The following is a 24287-nucleotide window of genomic DNA, read 5'->3' as shown; positions in this document are numbered from 1 at the left end:
CCTTGAGGAGGCCAACTGCCTTGATAGTTTATTCCCAGCTAGACCCGGAGCTGAGAACTGTGGATTTCCTGAGGGAGTGAGAAGCAATAGGCTTCTGTTGACCAGGTTTTCTCTTTCCCAGCAATACATCTCTTGTGAAAATCCGAGCTGTGCAACTGCAGGAGTCCCTTATGGCTTTACTCTCTGTTGGCCCTTCACCCTAGACCCAAGAGCCAACAAGCATTAGAGGGGCTAATATGTAGCTCCTCTAATGTTGACGGGTTTCTCAGTGTTAGGCGTGAAGTCCTCACTGTTGACTTCCTCACTCACAACCTGCCTCAGTCAGCTCATTGTCTTTCAAGGACTGTCTACTTACAACTCCACTTCTGGTACCAAGGTTGATATCTCTTACTATTCTTCTGATTACACCATCCAACTAGAATAGGCTTAAACAAAAATACAGTTTTTTAAAGGCTGTAGAACTAGGGAACAGAAACGCAGGTCTCAGGAAGATCCACCGCTCAGAGCCTGGACTTCCATTGCCACATGGTTGAAAACATGGCCGCCAAACTTTCCTGGCTGTTTAAGTTACAGATTTAGTCACATGAAAGACTGACTTTCGGCCGGAAGATCTTGACGGGCCTACCTTGGGTTAGTGCCCACCCCAACTCAACCCCTTAGGCAAAGCTGGAGGTAGGGTTGAGGGTTGGGGAGAAGACAGGCACATTGTACAAGATGGCTGCTAGGCACTCACCAACTCTGTCAAAATAAGGAGCTATGACTGGAGATTATTTTGAGCTAGAAGACACCTCTCAAAGACGGACAAAATCGGGGCGCCTGGGTGGCGCAATCGGTTAAGCGTCCGACTTCAGCCAGGTCACGATCTCGCGCTCTGTGAGTTCGAGCCCCGCGTCGGGCTCTGGGCTGATGGCTCAGAGCCTGGAGCCTGTTTCCGATTCTGTGTCTCCCTCTCTCTCTGCCCCTCCCCCGTTCATGTTCTGTCTCTCTCTGTCCCAAAAATAAATAAACGTTGAAAAAAAAAAAAGATGGACAAAATCTAATGGAATAGAAGTTTGTTTTTCTTTATGTATGAGAAATATATGTGAATTACAGAAAAATCATTGAATCCAGGAAAACAGGAAACATCCTTGGTCTCATCTACTGAAACAATTACCATTAACAGCTTGGTGTTCAACTCTCTCACCCCCTCCTCCACTACATCCTTGGGTGGACATCCTTCCAGTCTTTTTTCTCTATATTTATAATAAATTTTACGTATATGTCATACCACAGTATGAATGCTCAGCCAGCTTTATTAGAGAATCTAAAGTCTTTGATCTTTTTTTTCTTCTCTGTTGCATTAGAGACGGAATGCAAATATTTCATCTCTCCTGCAGGAAGGTTTGCATATTAAGCCCTTCCTGCCCTTGAGGAAAGAAAGGGTAACCAGGTTTTTGGCTGCTAAATGATGGGCTTAATGGCTCATCAAATCAAGCCTATTGTGAAAGAATGAGAGAAGATGAGGGGTTTGTTGGCATTTGAGGTGAGCAATAAACAATACCCTTCTCTCCCCATCAAGTTTTGAACCAACCGAACAATAAAACTCAGTAATCAGGCAGATGGAGATGAAATTGTCAGCTTCAGTTTTGATGAGGCTGATGTGAAGTCCCTAGGCTCTGCAGCCCCTGTGGGGTTTCCTAATATTACACCCACCACCAATCCCTTCCCTACCAGCTAGAACAGTGGTTAGTGACACCCCCCTGCATAAGTATCTACAAAAATGGATCATACCATATACACTTTGCTCTGAAACCTGCTTTGTCCTTTATCAATACCCTTTGCTTTATAAATCTTTAATTGGGGTGCCTGGGTGGCTCAGTCGGTTAACCAACTTCAGCTCAGGTCATGATCTCATGGTCCTTGAGTTCGAGCCTCACATCGGGCTCTGTGCTAACATCTCAGAGCCTGGACCCCACTTCTGATTCTGTGTCTCCCCCTCTCTCTGCCCCTCCCCTGCTTGTGCTCTCTCTCTCTCAAAAATAAATAAACATTAAAAAAAATAAATCTCCTTTAATTGGCATCTCAGTTGTTTTAACATAGGGACTACTATGAACATCCTTATTTATATATTGTTTTTAACCTGTTTGATGATTTCCTTATGATAAATTCCAAGAAGTGGATTACATTAAAATTGTGTATGCGTATTGCTACAATGGTCTCAGAAAGATGGTAACAATTCAGAATCTGTCTAACAAGGTATGAAAGTTCCTGTTTCCCAATAGCATTGGTAATTATCTTTTTTTGCTCTTTGCAAATAGAAAAGACCAGAAATGTATTGTTTTAATTAAAAAAAATTTTTTTATTTTAGAGAGAGAGAGAGTGGGGGAGAGAGGCAGAGGGGGAGAGAGAGAGAGAGAGAGAGAGAGAGAGAGAGAGAGGGAGAGGTTCTTAAGCAGGCTCCATGTTCAGTGCAGAACCCAACACAGGGCTCAATCCCATGACTCTGGGATCATAACCTGAGCCGAAATCAAGAAATCGGACACTCAACTGACTGAGCCACCTAGGCGCCCCAGAAACATTGTTTTAATACATATTTCTAATAGTCGCTAAAGTTGAATGTCTTTTAATGTTTATTGAGGTTTTTTTGAGTAAGTAAATTTTTTTAAATATAATTTATTGCCAAATTGGCTAACATACAGTGTATATATACAGTGTGCTCTTGGCTTCGGGAGTATATTCCCGTGGTTCATCGCTTACATACAACACCCAGTGCTCATCCCAACAAGTGTCCTCCTCATTGCCCATCACCCATTTTCCCCTCTCCCCCACGCCCCCATCCACCCTCAGTTTGTTCTCTGTATTTAAGAGTTTCTAATGGTTTGCCTCTCTCCCTCTCTGTTTGTAACTATTTTTTCCCCTTCCCTTCCCCCATGGTCTTCTGTTAAGTTTCTCAAGTTCCACACGTGAATGAAAACATATGATATCTGTTTTTCTCTGACTGACTTATTTCACTTAGCATAATAGCTTCCAGTTCTATCCACATTTGCTGCAAATGGCATGATTTTATTCTTTCTCATTGTCATGTAGTACTCCATTGTATATATAAGCCACATCTTCTTTATCCATTCGTCAGTTGATGGACATTTAGGCTCTTTCCATAGTTTGGATATTGTTGAAAGTGCTGCTACAAACATTAGGGTACGTGTGCCCCTATGAATCAGCACTCCTGTACCCTTTGGATAAATTCCTAGTAGTGCTATTGCTGGGTCATAGGGTAGATCTATTTTTAATTTTTTGACGAACCTCCACACTGTTTTCTAGAGTGGCTGCACCAGTTTCCATTCCCACTAACAGTGCAAGAGGGTTCGCATTTCTCCACATCCTTGCCAGCATCTGTGGTTTCCTGAGTTGTTAATTTTAGCCACTCTAACCAGTGTGAGGTGATATCTCAGTGTAGTTTTGATTTGTATTTCCCTGATGATGAGTGATGTTGAGCATCTGCATTTCTTTTGGAAGATTGCATTTGTCTTTTCATTGTTTTCTCATTGATTTTTAAGAGCTCTTTATATGTTGAGGACAATAACTTTTTGCTCATTGTAATGTATTGCAAACCACGTCCCATATACACTCCCTGTCAAATTTTGTTTTCTGGTTTTATGGATGGTGTATGGAAATCATTTGGAAATTCTTCACCATACACATGTTAGGTACATTTATGAAGTATTTACTATATACCAGGCACTGTTCTAATTGATTCACATGTATTAAATTATTTAATCAATACAACAATAACCCTGTGAGGTATATACTATTACTGTACCAATTGTACAGATGCAGAGACAGGCACAGAGAGGTTAAATAACTTGCCCAAGGGCACATAATCAGGAATTAGGACTCAAGTCCATTGCCTGGCTGTGAAGTCCTTGATCTAATCATAACCTAATGCTGCATTTATTTACTGTAAACCCTGGAGAATCTGAAACATTTCCTTGGTTTGCGGCTGGCATATGAATGTTGAAAGTCTCCCCAGGCAGTTTTGTCGTACCCCAAGGATGAGCACCAGTGATTAGTGGTGTTTTATTTGTGTTTTGCCCTACAGAAGTTTTAAATTTTCATGCAGTCAAATTTGTCCTATTTCTATTTTTCTTTAGTACTGCATTAAGAAAAAAAGCCTTCCTCGGCCCAAATCTGTCAGTTATCAATTGCTGCACAACACTTCACTCTCATGCATAGTGGCCTAAAATAATAAATATCTATTAGTTTTTATGACTCTCTGGACAGCATTTGGGCAAAGCTCTGCTGGATGGTTTCTCTGCTGGTCTCACCAAGGATCACTCACGTGGTTAAAACTGGCAGTTGGTTCTGGCTTTTGGCTCAGATGCCTTGGTTCTCTACCACATCACCTGTCTTCCTCCAAGAACTTAGGCTGGCCTCCATCATGGCACAGTGGTCTTCTAGCTATGAGAGGGCTAAGTAGAAGCTGCCACGTCTCTTAAGGCAGAAGCTCCAGACCTGGTCCAGTGACACTTCCCTACACTATGCTGGCCAAAGCAAGTTATGAGGCCAGCCCAGATTCAAGGGGTGGAGAGACAGACTCCACTTGTTGATGGAAAGAACATCCAAAGAACACTGCAAAGCGCCACAGACACAGGAAGATAGATTCATGGGAGGACACTGTTGTAACAATCTACTGTAAGATGTTAAAATCGCTCTTCTACCGTGTCTTCTAGTACTTTTTTTGAGGGAAAATTCACACAACATAGAATTAACGATTAACCATTTTAAAGTGTACAAGTCAGTGGCATTTAGTATATTTACAGTGTTGGGAAACCAACATCTCTATCTAGTTCCGAGATATTTTCATCACCCCCGAAGGAAAACCCATACCTACTGATAGAGCCATTATTCCTTAATCTCCTTCTATGCAGATCCTGGAAACCAATGCATTCTGCCTCTATAGATTTACCTATTCGGGATGTTTCCTATAAATGGCATCATACAACATTTGGTCTTCTGCATCTCACTTCTTCCACGTGGCATCATGTTTTCAAGGTTCATGCACGTTGTGGCGCATGACCAATGCTCCATTCCTTTTTATAACTGAATAACATTCCATGGTATGGACATGCCACATTTCGTGTATTCACTCATCATTTGGCGACATTTGGGTTGTTTCCACCTTTTGGCTTTCAAAAATAGCGCTGCTATGAGCATCTAGCACTCTTGATTCTTCTCACGTTGAAATTTTGCCCACATCTGGGGTTCAGTTGTACACAGTTTGAGGTGGAAATCAGGTTCTTCCTTTTACCCCAATGGCATGTGTTTATAGACCATCCTCCTTACACCAGTGTTATCTGCCACCCTTATTGTCATGTGCTGGCATGTGCCCTTGGGCAAGTTGTGTAACCTCTATTGTGCTTTAGTTTCCTCATCTGTAACTTGGGGTAGTAGTAGTAACCAACCTCACAGGGTTATTGCAATGGATTCATACATGTCAAATGCTTTGAACAGGGCCTGGGACGTGGGAAGTGCCCATTATTATTCTTAGTATTCCCAAATTTCTACATATGCAAGAATCCACTGTGGACTCCTTCCTGTCCAGTCATTTTCTTTGTCTGTTTCCATTTGTAATGAGCATTGATTTATATTTGTTTTAATTTCCCATAAACCAAGACTACCTTCATTGTTCTTTTTTTAAAAAAAGTTCTTAGTTTATCTTGGCCTTTTGGAATTCTTCCAATTGAATTTTATCAGATTCTTCCCCCTAAATCCTGCTGGGATTTTTATTGGAGTTACTTTTATAGATTAATTTAGGGAGAATTGAAATATTTTTATTACCAAGTCTTCCTATGCCATAATATGTATCTTCACTTATTAAACTCTTATTTTATATATCACAGTACAATTTTGTAGATTTTTCTATATAGATATTATAGATTTCTTTTGGTTTATCCCTGGATATTTTATATTTTTGTTGCTATGGTAAATGGGATTTTTTTCATTATATTTAAGTAGTTACTATTTGTATACAAAGAAACTATGGATCTCGGTTTTTGTGTTGTTGATGTTCTGGTGGCTTTCATTTTTTTTTTAAAAAAAAGCACATCTTTGGGGCACCTGGGTGGATCAGTCAGTTAAGCATCTGATGTCAGCTCAGATCATGATATCACGGTTCATGAATTTGAGCCCCTCATCGGGCTCTGTGCTGACAGCTCAGAGCCTGGAGCCTGCTTTGGATTCTGTATCTCCCTCTCTCTCTCCCTCCCTGCTTGCACTCTCTCTCTCAAAAATAAATAAACCTTAAAAATTTTTAAAATACATAAAAAATAAAAAAGCATGTCTTGGAACAATTGCCTTCTTTTCTATTTTTTCCATCATTTTATCTCTTTTTTTTTTTCTTGACTTATTGCACAGACTAAGCCTCTCAGGTAACAGGCATTGCAGGCATGAGGGAGTATTGAGGAGTGGCAGTGGGTGGCAGTGAAGGTGTTCCAGTGGAACAGTGTGAATGGGAGTTTGCAGGAAGAAAAGTGGTGGTGTGTTTAGAGAATGGTGCAAAGAGAGGAGAAGCTGGTCTTGAATGCCGGGGTGAGGATTATGGATTTGACTTGGCAATGGTGGACATCAGACTGGTGTGGTCAGGTTGTATTTTGGAAGCACGGCTCAGACCGTCTGGCAGGTGAGACCCAGACAGAATGGCCGGTTAAGTCCTCAGGGATCATCAAATGAGTGGTGGTAAGGACGGGAGCTGGGTAAGAGTGTCTGCTGGTGCCCTTTGTGATGAGGGACACCAGGTCTTCTGTTGGATCAGGTCCTACGACCCTGGAGCCCTATGTAGTCTGGGGAGCACACCCAGAATGAAGGTCCATGCTTCTCCTAAAGAGGTTCAGGTTTGTCAGAACCAAGCTAATGGCTCTGCACCCCCTCCAGAAGAATGTCTACACTCTCAGTTATGCCTTCTAGAGGGCGTGGGGTTTTGTGGGTTTTGTTCTTGTTTTTGTTATTAATTGTTGGATGTAACATAAAGAGTTACCATAAAAAGTCAAGATTCCAGGCCTCAAAGGGATATGGCTCCACCCTTTAGGGTAAACTGATCTCTCACGTCAATGGTGGTGACTTCCTCATTCTGAGGTCAAGGCATCTCCAGTCCCCTCCTCCATCATCTGACTTTGATTTGCTCAGCCCCATAAGGGTCTGGGATCACAGTGGTCATCTCCAGGTTGGTGGGGATGGCTGGGGAGCAGGCCTGGGAGACAGTGACCAATGTGGGACCAGTACTTCCCCACCCTCCCCCCCCCACCTAGTATCCCCAGGACGGCCATTCAGACTTCTTCCCTACCCTCCCTATCCAGCCGTCATCAAGCAGAAGGGCATGAGGTGGCCAGAGGAGGAGCCCCCATCTGAAGACTAGAGAGGAGAAGTCAGCTCAATACCCATAGTAGCAGGGGCAACAAGGAGCAAATAGGCAACTAATAGGCAAGAAAAGAAGGGACAGCTCTGGGGCCAGAGGAGAGCAGGTTGATGGGCACTGGGGGGAGGGGCCCTGTGAGGAGTTTGGGCAGCCAGTGCGGCATGTGCTTAAAAATGGGAGTTTGGGAAAACAGGAACACTTCAAAGTCCTCAAGGGAAATCAACATGGGGGAGGACAAACCCTGGTGGAGAGCCCTTTGCTCCCCTGACCCCAAACTCCACTAAGGAACCCGAGCCCTGGTGGTGAGGAGCCTACCTGGACCACATTCTCAAGCCTCACCCTGGTTCTGCTGGGCTTTCTGTGGGGTCTGCCTGCCTTTTGTCATCTTGATTCACACAAGCATGAGAGCAATGCAAGTGTCCCTGGCTTCTGGGACACCAAAGCCCAAGAGTGATGGTGGACAGGGGACAAATCCTGATTTTCTGCCCAAGACTAGCCCTGGATTCCCAGCTGGGACTTTGATTTGGTAGGTGGCAAAATGGTATCCAGTAGAGATGCAGGTGATGGGCTGCTGGGTAGGCAGCACTGCTCCACCCACACCTGCTGGTGCTCAGCAGCCCCACCTGGTGGTGCTTGAGCTTCACCCTGGCAGGGTAGAAACCCAGCTCTATCTCTGGTAACAGAAGGTGTAGAATTTTCCAAGTTATCCTGGGCAGACCCCAGACTCCAAACAAGGTGGGAGGCCGTTCACCCCGCAAGCTGCTCATTCTGATTATGGGGATCCTGGGCCCTGCCTCAAGGAGGTCACCAAAGTTGCAGTCCCTCTTTCCATGACAGATCTGGGCTGGCAGGCCATGCTCCCACCCCATCTCTGCTTGGCTGGTTGCTCACAGTGGATGAGAAGACCCAATCCAAGCCTGGCGTCAGCTTTATTTCTATGCGTTCACATTTGCTGGGAGGAGAGCCTATCGGAAATCAGCATGGACGGAGCATTTTAATTAACGGAGCTGGTCTGAAACATTAGGCTGACGCAAGTTTGCTCGGTGCTGAGGATGATCACAGTTTAACGTCAGGAGAGAAAAAGCAATGAAGGAGATAGATCGGATGAGGCAATATTGGGAGTTTACGAATCCTGTGCATCTTCTTGTGGCTTCACAGTGATCGCTTTTAAACTGGCTGTCACCCATGCGTGAATTATCGTCTGAACCTGGGCGCATGGGGAGGCGGACAAGACATACACCCTCACACAGGACATGGGCACCCGCCCGGCTCATAATTCTTTCTTATGCTGCAGAAGTGGAGAGTGCTGCGATAGCAAAGAGAGATGTGACCCTTGTGATGTCTTTGGAAAAAAAAAAAAAAGAAGAAGAAGAAGATAGAAAAAAACCAACCCCGAGGGCAGGAGAGGAAAGAGGAGAGCTAAGAAATAAATAACAAAGCAGGATGCTATTTACATACCCAGAGAAGGCCTCTGAGACTGAGCTCAGTGCCTTGGATGTCAGTAATAACTCGGTGATGGAAATAAAGAGACTACTGCAAACCCACATCACCCGAGATGGTATCAGCACTGTCTTTGCCTTTGTTTCCAGGCAAATTCCAGCACAGCAGTGGGCAAGACAGGCCTGTTTCGGGGAACAGTGAGGTGGGTGGGGGTGGTGAGTCCAGTGGTCCCCATGAAGACTCAATTATGTTGGCTGTGAAGAGATTAATTAGAATTGAATTTCCTATTGATGTAAAACTGCCTTTTGCACCTGCTGCTGGCATCCTCATTACTGGTTTTCTATTACAGGGGATTATAAGATGCGGTGAAAGAAAGTTTATGCTTCCTGAGCAAAACTTTTAAAGCAGGTTTACTGTACTTTAACTGGTGGAGAAGAGGGTTACCTGGGAGAAATAGGATTGGACCCATTTTCTCCTTCTCCTTCTCCTTCCTTCTCCTTCTCCTTCTTCTCCTCCTTCTTTCTCCTTCTCCTTCTAGACAAAGGCACCTCCACCCGCTTCCAGAAATTTAAGGCACAGAGGTTTTAATGTCCGCTGCCCAGGTGATGAGCTGTGCGAGGGGAGGTCCGGGCTTCTCTTGCTCACTCTGTGCCTTGACACTTACCAGGATGATGAAGTGGGTGGAATCAGGGGTTCCCTGCACTCGGAGAAGTCACGGCCAGTGACTCTCTGGAAGAGAGCACCCAGAGATCTGAAGCAGGGAACTGGAGCCCCTGGGATTTCTGTAAGGGGCTGGAGGTGCATGTGGAGGCAGCATCTGTGGTCTGGGGAGAGCTGGCAAACAAATGCCAGGTGAGTGAAAGCTGCCTCCTTTCCCTCCAACTACATGCTCCTCCCTTCCAAAGTCAAGTTTAGGAGGCACTGCTTGGGAGTGGGACCATCCCTGCCCAGGTCAGGCTCAGCAAATGTGCATTAAATGGGAAACAGAGGTATCACCCTCAAGAGCCCTTTATCCTCTCCAACTGGGGTAATGACTAACCTCTTGGCCTCTTGTCCTAGCTATTAAATGGGTAGAAACCAGGATGGAGGAGGCTCTGGGAAGCAAATAATTCTCAGCAATTTTGTGTAAATCTGAATTTCATTGAAACCACCGTAAACGATGCCACCTTCCAAACATGCCCTGCATTTGGGTCTGAAAGGATGAAGGCAGTACCTCACGTTCTTACAACGGTGCACCTCACATCCCGGTTTTCTTGGGGCCCCCAGGAGTGGGAGTTGGGGGCCTAGATGGGAAGCAGGAGCAGCAGAGGGCCTGCCCACACCTGCACAGACCTGTGCTATCTTTCCCTGGTATTTGGGGGATGAACCCGTCTTGAGCCCCAGAGCCCGCAGATGTCCTTGCTTCTTCTGAGTAGCCACCATGGTGAATGCTTCCCCAGGGAGGGGAACTGGGGGTTGGCCATAGTCCTTGCCTCTCTGAAGCGTCACCAAACTGGCTCAGAATTAAGGCAAAAGGACTATCCGGCGCCTCCCCTGGCTGGGCCAGTCCCTCTCTGGTCTTCCTCTGGAAGCAGCAAGGCATCCTTCGCAAAAGTGGTTCACCAAGGAACCTCCTGCAGCTCCTCAGCCACCTGACCCAAGCGGTGGGAGCGCTGGTATCCAAAAGGGTCAGGAAGCGACCTCAGAGGTAAAGATACGACTCACTCCGAAACAGAGAGGAGCCAAGCTCTTGTGGTGGAGTTGCGGTGTCTTTTTTATGACTGACGATACTATACTCTTCACCCTGTCAAAGCGAGACCTCTGTCATGCAGTCATTCGATGAATATTGAGCACCTACCAAGTGCCGGGGGAAGCCAGGAATACAGCAGCAAACGTGGCAGACACAGTCTCTGAAGTTCCCGAGCTTATATTCCGGTGGGTCAGTGGGGCCTTCTAATTAGACAACGCGGTGTCCTTACTCCGGAGCTAGAGCCCTAAGGGAAATCTGTCACAGCCACAACCATTGCCTCTGGGCTTGTGGAGGATGAAGAAGCTGTGGAATGAGAAAATGTTTTAAAGAAATATTTTTATTGTAAAATGAAGCAGACAGAAAAAAAGAAGCCAAATAAATGTATAGCCTAAGGAGTTATTATGGAGACCATCACCATATCGAGGAACAGAACGTCACTCACGTCCCCAGAAGTCCATCATGCGCCTATCAATCTCAACTGCCTTCCTCCCTGGAAAAGTGACCCCCCCTCACCCCCACTCCCCCACCGGCTGACTCGTGCTTTGTTCTCTGGCTTTCTTTATAGTGCCTCACTTGGGTGTGCCTTCCTGGATGTATGAGGTAGTCTTGCCCATTTTAAGAGGTCAGATCTAAGAGGTCAGATCTCTATGCGTTGGACTCAGTCAGTTAAGTGCCCAACTTTGGCTCAGGTCATGATCTCATAGTTTGTGAGTTCGAGTCTTGCATTGGGCTCTGTGCTGACGGCTCAGAGTCTGGAGCCTGCTTCTGAGTCTCTCTCTCTCCTTGCCCCTCCCTGGCTCACGCTCTCTCTCTCACACACAAATAAATAAACATTTAAAAAACTCAGAGCTATCTTTTGATATATATATTTTTAACGTATAGGTTTCCCCCTTCCCTTTCTTTCCTTTCCAATTTATCTGTTGACGAATCTGAGCCTTTTGGCTCACGGTTTCCCTCAGTTGGGATTCTGCTGATCGATACCCTGGATGCCATTCAAGAGCGTTCCTCTGCATTTCCTGCAAATTGGCAGATGAATCCAGAGGTTAGATCAGCCTCAGGTTCAGTCACTTTGGCAAGACCACAGGTAGTGATGTGTTCTTTCATCAGGAGGCACGCGATGCCTGTTCGCCTCCCGCCTCTCTTTCTGTAGAGTGAACGGGGCCTGCCGGCCGTTGCTTCTCAATACCTAGATCTGTTCCTTCACCGGGGGTTTTGAAATGGTGATATTCTAATTTCATCGCTTCCTTTGATATGTCAACTTGAGTACTTCTATAAAGAGACGCTCCCACTAGTCTCCCCTGTGGCTACCCAGTGGTACAATTCACATAATAAAGGCAGGATAAATGTTTCTTTCCTTTTATTTACCCGTTTTTTGAGAGAATAAATTTGTTTCTTATCCTCTGAAGGCGGTGGTGTTTTAAGAAGTGTTATGAATTAAAGATTTAAACATATCTGATGGGTTTAATCCATTAGAATTATAATCTTCATTGAAGCTCAAATGGTCCCATATTTGGCCACTGGGAGCCTCTCGCAGACGGCTCATGTGTCCTTTTGACACAATCTTTTAGTCCCTGCTATCATGTTACCTGTTGTGGCAAAGACGTGTCTGGCTCATCTCACGCATTCCTCACTCCAGACTTGAGACGCGATCAGCCATGGAGAAGTCACACCTGGAGAAATCAGCCATTTCTCCAAGAAGTCATGGTGTCTATTAGCGGGGAATCTCTTTTTAAAAAAAACAAACAAACACAAAATGTCAAGAGTATGAGAAGACAAGCCACAGACTGGGAGAAAACATTGTAAAAGACATATCTGATAGAGGGCTGCTATCCCAAATATCCAAAGAAATAAAAAGAAATGAGCTATCGAGCCACAAAAAGACATGAAGGGAACTTAAATGCATATTGCTAAGTGAAGGAAGCCAATTTGAAAAGGCTACATCCCTCTGATTCCAACGATATGGCATTCTGGAAAAGGCAAAATTATGGAGACTGTAAAAAAAGATCGGTGGTTGCCAGGGGTTAATGGGGAGAAAGGGAAGGAAGGGGGGATGGAGAGATAGAGCACAGAGGATATTTAGGGTAGTGAGACTATTCCGTGTGATACTATGAGGGTGGATATGTGTCCTTATACATTTATCAAGACCCATGGAACATACAACCCAAAGAGTGAACCCCAATATAAACAAGGGACTTGGGTTGACGTTAGTCAATATTTGGATGTTGATTGTTGTAAATATACCACACCAACGCTGGGTGTTGTTGGTAGGGGAGGCTGTGTGTGTGTGTGGAGGGGATTTAGGGGAAAATGTCCTTTCCACTCAATTTTGCAGTGAACCTAAAACAGCTCTAAAAAATAAATTCTGTGAATTACTAAAAAAAGATAAAAAACCCCATGAATGTATACTGATTCTTAAATTCAAATTCAGAGTTATTGGGTGTTTATCTAACCTTTTTTATACTTGAATTTCTTTCTCTCCCCTAAGACTCATTTCACTCTGTAGCGTACGCACAACAGTCTCAGTGTAAAACATTATTATTTCCTCAGTCAACATCTTCACTGAAAACAGGTAACATTTTTCCCTGTGCTACCTCATTCTCTTATCCCTCCCATTCAACAGGGGAGGGGCAGAACGAGAGAGGGAGAGAGAGAATCCCAAGCAGGCTCCACTGTCAGTGCAGAGCCCAATGCAGGGCTTGAACCCGTGAACCATGAGATCATGACCTGAGCCGAAATCAAGATTCGGACGCTTAACTGACTGAGCCACCCCGGGTGGCCCATAATTTATTTATTTTTAAGTAGGTTTCATGCCCAGCATGGAGCCCAACATGGGACTCACAACTGTGAGATTAAGACCTGGTCAACTGACTGAGCCACCCAGTCACCCCTGCTATATGCTTTCTTTTTTAAATCCTCATTTATTCTTACTTCTACAGATAATTGTCTTAAATCTTTATTATTTTTGAGAGGGAGAGAAAGAGCGAGCAGGGGAAGGGCAGAGAGAGAGGGAGACACAGAATCTGAAGCAGGCTCCAGGCTCTGAGCTGTCAGCACAGAGCCCGATGCAGGGCTCGAGCTCACGAACTGCAAGATCATGACCTGAGCCGAAGTCGGATGCTCAACCAACTGAGCCACTCAGGCACCCCTAGATAATTTTTTAAAAGTGCTTATTATTGACACACAGAGAGAGGGAGAGAGAGAGAGAGAGAGAGAGAGAGAGAGAGAGAGAGAGCACATGCACGTGCATGAGCCAGGGAAGGGCAGAGAGAGTGAGAGACAGAGGATCTACAGCGGGCTCTGCACTGACAGCAAAGGGCCTGGCATGGGGCTCGAACTCACAAACTGTGAGATCGCAACCCGAGCCAAGGTGGGAGGCCCAACCGACTGAGCCACACACAGGCGCCCTCTTCTATAGATAATTTCAATTTAATGTTCACCTCCTTATGTTGATGTCACTCTTTGGCCCTCTGAGGCTCATTCCCTAGTAGATTCCTCAGGAAGTTCTCAGGGGGACAATATTTCCTGAATTTTTGCATGTTGGTGTGAGCTTATACCCTTTGCACTTGACAGTCAGTTTCCCTAGATATAAGATCCTTGGTTCATATTTTATGTTCTTGAGTATCTTAAATATAGTATTCTACTTGTTTGTGGCATGTGTTGCCATCAAAAAGTTGATGGTAATCCAATCTGCTAAATCGTGCTATTTTCGCTTAGCTACTTGCAGGATTCTTTTTCTCTAAGGTCTCATATTAAACTAAAATTATGGCTCGGTTTTGGTCACTCTGGGTCAATATTTTCAGGAATGTGGTGTGACCTTTCAATATGTAGTTTCAACCCTTTCTTATTCCTGCAAGATTTTCTGGAACCATGGCATTTGTTATTGGTTCTGTTCCCTGTTTGCTTGCTTGCTTTTCTTTCTTTCTTTCTTTCTTTCTTTCTTTCTTTCTTTCTTTCTTTTTTTGTTTGGTCTTCAGGGACTCCTATTCTCTGTGTGTTGGGTGGTCTTTACCTAGCTTTAAGATTTGTCATTTTTTCTTAAATCCTTGTTCATTTCTTTTTGATTTCTCAACAGTTCCATTCCCCCCGTATCCTCTACTCCTGTCGTGTGTGTCCATCCTTGTATTCTTTCTAATTTAATTTCTCAAAATTACTTCCTTTAGACCCAGTTCTTTCCTTAGTTTGTCATTTCACTTCTGAGCTTTTCTGTTTCTGACTTCTGTTGTTTGTTCATATATCAGTTCCTTAATTTATTCTAGCTCTTTTTGAAATAGTAGGTTATAGCTTTTTATTTGCTTGGTAGGCATGCCTTTCTGGTGTGCTTTTCACTGTCTGTAGAGATGGCATTCTACTGCTAATTCTCTTTTTTCTTGAAACAACTTTGTGTGGGATATGACCTTGATCCCTTTCTCTTGCCCGTTTTTGCAAAGGTGAAATTAATTTTTCTGGGCTTTTAAAAGGAGGTTTTGTTCGAGATAGCTTTTCTAACTTCCAACTTTCTAACTTCACAAAGCTCCCTGTTTCGTTTCATGCAGTTGAAAGGCAGGTCTCCACTTTCATCTGGCTCTTCTGTTTGCTTCCTCTCTGTTCTTGCTCTGTTCAGTTTTGATCCTTCCTTCAGCAGGGTCTCCCCAGTGTGGGGCCCTGTCCTGGAAGGAGGACCTGGCTGGTCGGCTTCAGGACTTCCCAGGGGCTGGGCTGCTCCGTCCCCTTTAAGTGTTCTTACCTGATGACCCTTCGCACTTGCACGCTCTCAGAACGGGCAAAATGCCTCCTGGTTTCAGCTGCTGTCCTAAAACCGGAGCTCTGGGCTTTCCAGTGAGCACCTATTGGCTATTTGGGGGCGCTTCTGTTCTCAGGCCTGACAAGCACCCCGTTTCTTCCTTTCGCCACTATCCTGATGTTTTGGGGGATACATTGCCCATGAGTTTTATTGTGAATGTTTCCCACAGGTGTTTGGTCTTCCTACCGAGTCGGGCTGTTTTTATTAGGGGATTCAAGGGTATTCAAAATTATAATCCCCTAGCACTGCCACCATTTCCTCAGAAATACCCCAGGGAGAACTTTTAACGTCGTCACTTTAATACCACCAAGGCGTGCTTTATCACAACCAGACCAGAGGAGAAGAACTATGTAGACAGTAATTTATGTAGAACATCTTGTGCTGATGATGACATTGTCGATCCCCTCCACACATCCGAATTCAACCCAGGGGACAGTTCCAAACTCCAGCTTCTACACCTCTCCTCATCTCTCTCTAGAGCTTTCCCACCAAAGCACATTGGCTTGCTTTATGCTTCCTGAGATCACTCTCAGATAAAGTACCTGAGCCTGGATGCTTGTCTTGGGTCTGCTTTGGGGGGAATACAACCCAAGACAGACACTAAACTGTGTTCCAGGAGCCTTGCCTGTCTCAAACATCTCTTGTGTGGTATAACCTGCTTATGATTTTCAAAAATGGAGTGATGTTGGCTTAATATTTTCAAGAGTCTTTGGTGAGAGATATTTTTATTCTACACAAGTGAAATGCTTGCCTCTCCTGTCTACACACCCCTTTATTCCCTCAAAGGGCCCTGGTTGATTAGCTGTTTCCCCTAGACATTGTCTTCCCTAAATGCTAAGTCTGTTTTCTTGAATTCGGCAACCCTATTCTCTAATTGTAGAGTCTACCCTTTTTCTGGGCATGACAACGAGAGTCCTTTATCTTTAGACATAGAGTATTCTTTGTGTTTAACCAAATGTATATTGAATTATCTCCGGTTCTCTGTGGCCAGAAGTCTTATGAATGAGGTCAGGCCAGGTGAGATAGGTCAGGTCAAATGCCACCTCTTCCACGAAGCCCTCACTGATGCCCCAGGGAAGACCACTCAGCCACGTCTCTCGTGCCTCCACCATAATCTGCCTTGCATTCTAGTCTGTCTGTCTGCCCATCTGTCTGCCTTACTCCTTGACTGTGAGCGGCCCTCCCCTGTCCCGGCCCTAGCAGGCCCTCAACAAAGGCTGTGCTGGGCAGTCTAAGCCTAAAGGCAGGTGGTCCAGACACCTGTACAAGAGGCTGGGGCTTCACCCTCGAGCCTGCCTCCACCTGGTGCACCATGTCAAGCACGCCCCTAAGCAGGGCTGAGCCGGGCCCCTGCCCTGCTCCCCTGATCTGGGGACAAGGCACCAAGTCTGGAACAGGCACAAAGGGTGGACTCATTTGAGCCCAAGCCATCACCGCTATGAGCAAGCAGACAGGAAGCTCTGTCTGAGGACAGGATGGGGAACAGAGTGTGACAGGCTCCGTGCTGGGACCTGCGGGGCTGCCTTCATGCCACAGGGCCCTTCGTGTGGTGTCAAAAGAGGAGATTGTTGGGGTTTTTTTTAACCTAACTTTAAACACTATTGACAGCAAGATGTCTCCAGCACGAAAGCCAACAGGGAGGCAATGGCTCTGTGTTTCCATAGCTACCGACAGGACGCCACTGGGCACTGCTCTGAACTCTAGAGCATCTTGGGCTCTGCCTGCAGGATGAAGTTTCCTGGGCTCTGGGAGAACTCAGCAATGAAGTGGCAGTTGCTTAGCTCAGTTGCTGCTGCTGCTGCCGCTGCCTTCTATTTTCAGTGACGGGGTTTCACTTCTCCAGGTGTCCAAGGATGTCTGCTCAGAACACTCCTGCACCCAGGAATCCTGGGAAGCCGGAGATGTCCCTTGCCCCACAAATCTTCTGCAGGGCATGGCATCTGCTTCCAAAGCCTGGTGGCCTTGGCGCCTTCTTGGCCCTGAGGGGTGGTTTGGCAAGGCTGGGAGGGCAGTTTCCTGGGTGGCTGGCTGGCTTTCAGTGACGGGTTGGGCACGGGAATGGAGAAGCGGATGATACGTTTTAGCATCACCTGCTTCCAGTCTGGAAAACCCTTTGGAAGGACCGCAGAACCAAACCCTCTCGGGCTTTTCCGGTTTTCTCCTTGAGAGGGGACCTGCAGGTGCTTCTTTCCAAGGATACTTGGATATTTCCCGTGGAGGCATCTTCACACAGAGGAGTGGGCTGCATGGGGACAGGCATTCCTGATCTTCTGCCCTCGTGGGTCCCACAGAGAGACATGCCGCCTGATTGACGGGCTCCTTCTGGTCTCGTTTCCTTGGATGCGTCATGCACCAGGCTTTTGTTTTGAGTCCCGGTAGAGAGATTCATGCCGCCAGGCGTTGTGTGGGCTCCCGGCACAGTGTGAAAATACCACTTGCTCAGGATCGCCTGGAGAAGCAGGGAGGTACCTGTCGCTGTTTTCCATCTCTGCTCACCTCCGCCCACGTGGACTGTGTGGCTCGACCTGCCTGTGCTAAAGGGGTCTGAGAAACCCTTGAGCAGAACTGACTGCTTTGGGGAGATTTTTGTCTCTCCCGGGACAAGCAACAATCGCTACTGATCTTAGTGACCCCTTTGCTTTTCCAGCTCTGAGGACAAAGACCTGTGGCTCCTCCAGAATGAGGTCCCCCGCCTGGCTGTGAAATTGCCACGTGTGTGACCTCTATCTTTGTGTCACATTTCTGAGCTCCTCTGATTATAAACCTCCCAAGTCAGGGAAGTCTCAAGGTACACATCCTTACCCGATGGCATGCTCCCGGTGGCATTTGATAAAGGTTTTTGGAATGTTCCTATGGCAATAGTTTGTTCTGTTCAAAACAATCCTTTCTTTCTTTTTAAAATCTTCAAGCCCGATTCTTAATAGTAAGCATTAGATGTACAATAGCATTCAAGTTCGCATCTAAAAAAAATGCTTTTAGCTAGCTCAGGAACTCAGAAGACACTTAAGCCCCACTTTCCTACCACACGATAGAAAGATGTGAGTGGATTTATAACCCTTGGTAAGAGCACAAGGAGTTTTGAAACTGCGCTCTGGGCTGATGATGCTGGAGAGGCGATCCTGCCCTGAGAGGCCCCACTGCCCCTCTCAGACCCCACGGAGCACTCGGTGATGTCGAAAACCCTGTGCAGCCGCCCTGCTCTGGGGAGCGACCAGCAAGCTGAGATGTGCCGACCCGGGCGAGGCCAGAGGGAGACCTAGAGAATCAGCAAGCTCTCCCGATTAGGCAGCATTTAAAAAGAAGTGCCATGGGGGCGCCTGGGTGGCGCAGTATAAGAAGTGCCATGGGGCACCTGGGTGGCTCAGTCAGTTAAGTGTCCGACTCTTGATCTCGGCTCAGGTCACGATCTCACGGTTTGTGACATCAAGCCCCACATCAGTCTCTGTGCACTGACCTCGTGGAGCCTGCTTGGGATTCTCTCTCCCCCTCTATCTCTCTGCCTGTTCCCTGCTTGCTCTCTCTCTCTCTCTCTCTCAAAATAAATAAATAAACTTAAAAAAAAAGAAGTGCCATGAATTGATTTCATACAGTAATCTCCTTATTTTAATAGTCACCTCAGTTAATAATGAACAACACAACACATAGCCAGAAAAGGAGGGTCAGCGATGTCAAGGTGATGGAATAGAGAATTATGCATAATGAGCTTGTTTGTATCTGGATGTAGATAGATGCACGGCACCACCACAGTGGCAACAGCAGTCAAAGCCGTTTACCATCTCGGTAGAGGAGACCGCCCCCCTGCAAGCCTAATTCCCACTGTCTTTGACTGACAGTGAGAAAGTCAACTTCAGCCCCATCCTGCATGACACGAATGCTGAGTTAGTTTGGTCCCAATGAAATACCACTAACTGAATTGTGCCGTATAAATAGTCTGGAATTTTAAATTCTTTACCCCAAAGCAAAAAAGAAAAATCTCTGTACCGCTTGTGCTCAGGGTCTCTTGGACCCCCTCCTGCAGGGAACCCCCACCTTTGTGTCTTCTCCCCATGATGGACAGGCCACCGGAGGAGGACTGGGCTCAAGGATCTGCGGGAACTGAAGGAAGGGGCAGCAGACCGCCCCAGTGGTGTTTTGTTTGTGTTTGTGTTTTGTTTTGTTTTGTTTTAATTAAGAAGCACTAAAATGAACTTGAGCTTGGCAAGACCTCAAGACCTCAGGCTGGCTCTGAGCCCAGTTCGCACGGATGGGCTGGACTTGGACTTGGGCCTGGCTCCCTCCTGGGCTGTGGGGTCAACAGGGGCGTGTCTGTAGACCCTCTCATCTTCGACGGGGGAGGAGGGCTCCCTTCCTGGAGACCCCAGGGGTCCCCTAGCCCTCTGCCCTGGTTGCTGCCGACCTCCCTCCGGATGCTCAGCTCTCCACTTGGCTCTGTGAGACACCCTCCCTGCCCTCCCCCCCTCCCCCACCCAAAGGACCTTTCAAGAAGTCCTTTTTTTGTTCAAGGTAGCCACAGTTTTTATTACAGGCTACCCAGAAAAGCCTATCTGCTCACCAATTCTCATTTGTGTTAAGGGTGGACACTCGCATCACTGTAGCCTGTGGCAGAAACCTACTCTTAATTTTATTTATTTATTTGTGGGAGACAGAGAGACAGAGTGCAGGTGTCTGGGATGTGGGATTGCCTGGAACCCCCAGCAGCATTGCTAATGTAAAGGACGTTCACACCGGCATCCTGGCATCAGGAAATTTCAGGCTACTCAACAAAGAAGGAAACAAAGGGACCCATTCCTTCCAACTTCTCCAAAGCCCAAGGGGTGACAAGAAAGGCGAATCGGGTCATAGGGAGAAGAGGAAAAGGGGCAGGGAGGGGACATTCATCTAACATGGTCCCACATGGCCAAGGGAACCTCTCTGGGCCTTCCTTCGGGTGAAGGATTTTTAGGAATTGTGGCATCACAAGGTCTCAAGAGCCTGGGCTATACTCCCCTTACTGCTCAAATGGGAAGGAAAGGCTTGGCCACTGTCCCACACCAAGGCCACAGCAGAGGCAGTTGGGGAAGGCAGCTGTGTCCCCAGGGAAGGGACTCCCATCTGAATGATGCCATGGTCAGCATGTCACAGTGCAGCGAATTAACTTTGGGAAGCCCCGTGGTCACAATACTTCAGAGGCCAGTGCAGGACAAGATGCTTGACACCCACGTCTTGAGGGGGCTGACCTGAGTGACCCAGAGCAGGCCAGCCTTGTGATTCTGCTTTCCAAAATGTTCTCACACCCGTCACCTTATCTGTGGGTCCCTGCTGCCCTGAGCAGGGTGGAGTCTATTTTTGCAAATAAGAAAACAGGCTGGGAAGGGCTAGGAGACACGCACAAGACCACCCAGCCCATGCCTTGGAAAGCTGAAACACCCCCCACCTCCGACCCCCTGTCCATGCCTTTATTCTATTCTTTCTCCCATGGGATGCAAGGAGATAAGGTGTTCCGGGATCTGCTGCTCCAGAGGGCTCCCACCCCTTCCCTGGAACCCTGCTCTAATTCTCACAGAATGGAAGGTATAGGACTCAGGACTCAGCCTTGCCAGATTCATAAGCCCTTCATCAAACACAAGGTGCTGCCCCACTGTCCTGCCTTCAGCTCCCCCGCCTCCCCCACAAAGGTAGGCGAGAATCTTCCCTCAAGGGAATGGTCCGGGGATCTGGAGCCCAGGGAGGGGATGGTTCGCCTGCCACCCTCAGCCGAACCTGGTTGGGCCCCCTCCTCCTGCCTCTTTGACAACAAACAGAGTGGCTTCTGAACCTCTCCGTGACCTCCTCTGGGGCCTGGGGTGTGGACTTGTGGGGGGATCCAACGTAAATGTCTTTTCACCTTAGTTGGGATGAAGGGAGAAGTTTGCCACTAATCTTACAGTGGAGACACATGTGTCAGAAACTGCAAGCAAGCACACAGGGCTTCACGCCGGAAATTTACAGCGTTTCTCCGCCTCCCTCGCTGCAGAGGCCAAACCTGACTTTCAAAAAAGGGACACGCAGCCCTTGGCAGATCCCGAGGAGGAAAACACAGGGCATGTTGGTGCCAGGGGCCTCGGGCCCACTTTGGGGATTTCCCCGAGGGCCTCTCAAAATAAGAAGCAAGTCTGAGTGACGAATTGAAAATGTAGCGTATGTCAAAGGAATGCAGCCCTGTTGATTTCTAGCAATGTCTGCCTGAATATTAGATGCAAATAAGTGCTAATAAGTACAGTTGGAAGCGCTAATGGAAAAACCGTCCTTCCCAGGAGGATCACTGCACACAGATGTAGGGGGAGCTGAGAGGGCCTGGCGGGCCCCACTTGCTGCTAGCTTGGTCCTGGTAAAGCCTGTGTAGACATGTCCCGTGCAAGTGGAGCTTGTGTGGACTCATCCAGGGGAGGCGCTTGTGGTTCAGAGCCTCCTCCTGGCTATAAGGCTGGGCTCAGGGGATGGGAACCCCTCTCCCCATTCCCTCCCCGCTGCCTCGTGACCGTGTGTGTGTATTTGCCTGCAGGAGTATGCATGGTACTGAAGACGTTCCCTGGACCACCAGGCTTCTTTGGCAGGTGCCCAGCCAACTAGTGGCCGGGACCCTGGGTGGTGAGAAGGGACAGGGACTGGAGGTGTGGAGACAAGCGGGCCCAGGGGCAGGTACAGGGCCAGTGTTCTCTGGGCTCATTAGGCAAGTAGCTTTCTGCTCACTTCACCCCCACCCTCGCCTTTGTTCACCATCTTCTTTCCTCCCAATCTGCTCTGATAGCTTTTGGATAAGGATGCCACTGCCCTGTCTTTCCTGACACTTGAGTCCTTGTCCCTGATATTCTGTTCATCCAATCTATACCTGACTGAGGAGGAGTAGGGCACTTTAGCCACACACATACCCCACCCCTTCTATATGCAAACAACACACATCCAGTGGTGCACAGCTAGGCCTAGCACCCTGGGTCTGGAACAGTCTCTGAGCTCAGGATCTTGGAGAGGGCATCCCACTGAACCCCTTCCACTTTGGAATCAGTAGCCCCACCCTGGCTCTACCACCCTCCAGAGGTGTAGACTCCAGCAACCTGGTGGCATCCTTGTATCTTGGTTCCCTCAACCATGAAACGGAAGTAATAGTGCTTACTTTGTTGTTACAAGAATTAAGGAAGATCATCATAGTGTTGGTCTGCTAAAGTTTGTCTTCTCACCTTTCCTGTTCTCTCTTTGAATGTGCTGAACTCACCTGGGGCATTAAGGAGGGCTCAGGGCTGCCCTGGGCAGCCTGAGTGCCACCCAAGCCTTCCAGAGCCCTACTGCTGGTGGCTCCCTAGCCTTCCTCAGGAGTGGCTCTGCTCCCTGCCAGGTCTGCCCCCGGCTGTCCCCTCCCTGGTCAATCAAAGGCCATGAGCCCACCCCACTCCCCAATTCCATCCTACGCTCTGAGTCAGCAGGGTGGAGACATGAGGCCAACCAAACAGCAGATACAATGAGAGGAGGGTGAACATCCTGTATTTTACTAAAGCGTTCTCTGCAGCTTCTTCAAAATACTGGGGTTCCCCTAAAGATTAAGGGGTGACTGATTTTACAGTTTCATCAAGTTCCTGTGAGAAGCCAGCCTGCCTTCCTTCCCAGAACCTGCTTGCCCCCTGCAGGTGGGGGCTGCCTCTTCTCAGGAAAAAAACAGGACCGGAGTCAGAACCCCTGCTCTCCCCTTCACATCCCTGCTCTGTCCTGGTGCTCTGTGTGGCTGTGGATCCGTCGCTTCCCCACTGTGCTGTTGATGGCATGTACAGGGAGCAGTCGGCTGACCCACGTTGACCTCGTTCACGACTCCCCTCCCCCACCAGATCTCAGGACGTGACCCAACCAGGACTTCAAGAGGTAGCCCTCGAGGGAGAGCCTGGGTCAGCAGAATCCAGAGCCCAGGAATTCAGGGAACGGTGAAGACACTCGGGACCGCCCAGGACCTTGACCAAATTCCACTGAGGCTGAGGCCCAGGGATCCCCCAGAATGTACCTAGGGATCGGTCCTCTGCGTTTCACCAGCCCCACGCCCCCGCAGCGTCGGGTCCTGAGCGTGCGCCCCTGCCCAGCGGCGGTCACGGCCCGCTCCGGTGACGCCTTGTCATTTTCCCAGGTCGGCGCCGGCGTGCGACCCACCGAGGCAGCGGCGGCACTCTGGCCGCGCTCTGGAGCCAAGTGGCAGCCTCGAGTCCGGCTCTCAGGGAACCCGGGAGACGGGCGAGGCCCCCAACACGACCGCCCCCACCCCCGCGGCCGTTGGACCGCGCCCAGCAGCGGCTCCTTCGAAGCGCGCGGCCCGTGGGGCCGCGGGAGCCGCAGAGCGCGCGTGGGCGCGGCGCCCGCGAGCTCCCGGGAGGGACCCGCAGATCGCAGGAGTGATCCCCTCTCCGCCCGGCCCCCGCCGCCACCGCCACGGCGGGGCGGGGCCCAGGCCGGGGGCGGGGCGCCGGGCGGGCGCGGCGTTATTTCCAGCCTTTTGCCGGAGGCTCCGCTCGCACTTCGCTGGGAGCCTTCCCGGCGCGCAAGCCGGATCCGGCGGTGCTGCGGGGAGAGAGGAGAGGGCGGCGGCTGGAGGTGGGAGGCGGGGGACGGACCCGACCCCGGGCCGAGGAAGAACACGCCACCGCGCCCTCTCCCCCTCCCTCTCCTGCGCGCTCCGGCCGCCGGCCCGCGCCGCTCGCCTCACCCACCGCACCGGGCTCCGCCTGGAGCGGGAGGAGGCCCCGGGCCCGAGCTGGGGCGGAGGTCCTCCCTGCCGCCCGGGCGTCCGGGAGCGGAGGATTCGCCGTGGAGTACCGAGCCCGGGCTGGCGGCGCCCGCGGCCCCGCGAGCGCCGGCTGCGCCAGGTAAGTGCGCTGCGCACCCCCTGCCCCAGCCCTGTCCCCGCCCTGTGCAGGCTCCCGGCTGGGAAGGGCGCCCCGAAGGGTCCCGGGAGGACC

At 48.6% G+C, this 24287-nt stretch overlaps 1 protein-coding gene and 1 long non-coding RNA gene across 3 annotated transcripts in view; one reads left to right on the top strand and one right to left on the bottom strand.

Annotated features, from left to right (window-relative positions):
* Window positions 1-9949: 9949 nt before the first annotated feature.
* On the bottom strand, window positions 9950-23675 carry LOC109494671. Of its 2 annotated transcripts, none has more exons than XR_006590360.1 (3): window positions 23485-23675; window positions 12146-12284; window positions 9950-10862 (listed from the first exon to the last, which is right to left on the bottom strand). It is a non-coding gene; the product is annotated as an uncharacterized LOC109494671 (long non-coding RNA). The 2 variants fall into 2 exon arrangements; XR_002149658.3 differs by having other exon boundaries at window positions 23342-23666.
* A 147-nt stretch (window positions 23676-23822) lies between these two features.
* The window catches only part of CHST8 (carbohydrate sulfotransferase 8), a 127447-nt gene continuing 126982 nt past the window's right edge, over window positions 23823-24287 (top strand). Inside the window, exon 1 of the mRNA XM_023245166.2 lies at window positions 23823-24194. The gene's annotated coding sequence lies outside the window, so the exon portion shown is untranslated. The remainder of the gene's footprint in view (window positions 24195-24287) is intronic.

Source organism: Felis catus, chromosome E2, assembly GCF_018350175.1.
Source record: "Felis catus isolate Fca126 chromosome E2, F.catus_Fca126_mat1.0, whole genome shotgun sequence".
Classification (NCBI taxonomy): domain Eukaryota; kingdom Metazoa; phylum Chordata; class Mammalia; order Carnivora; family Felidae; genus Felis; species Felis catus.
This window is presented reverse-complemented; position numbering and strand designations above follow the sequence as displayed.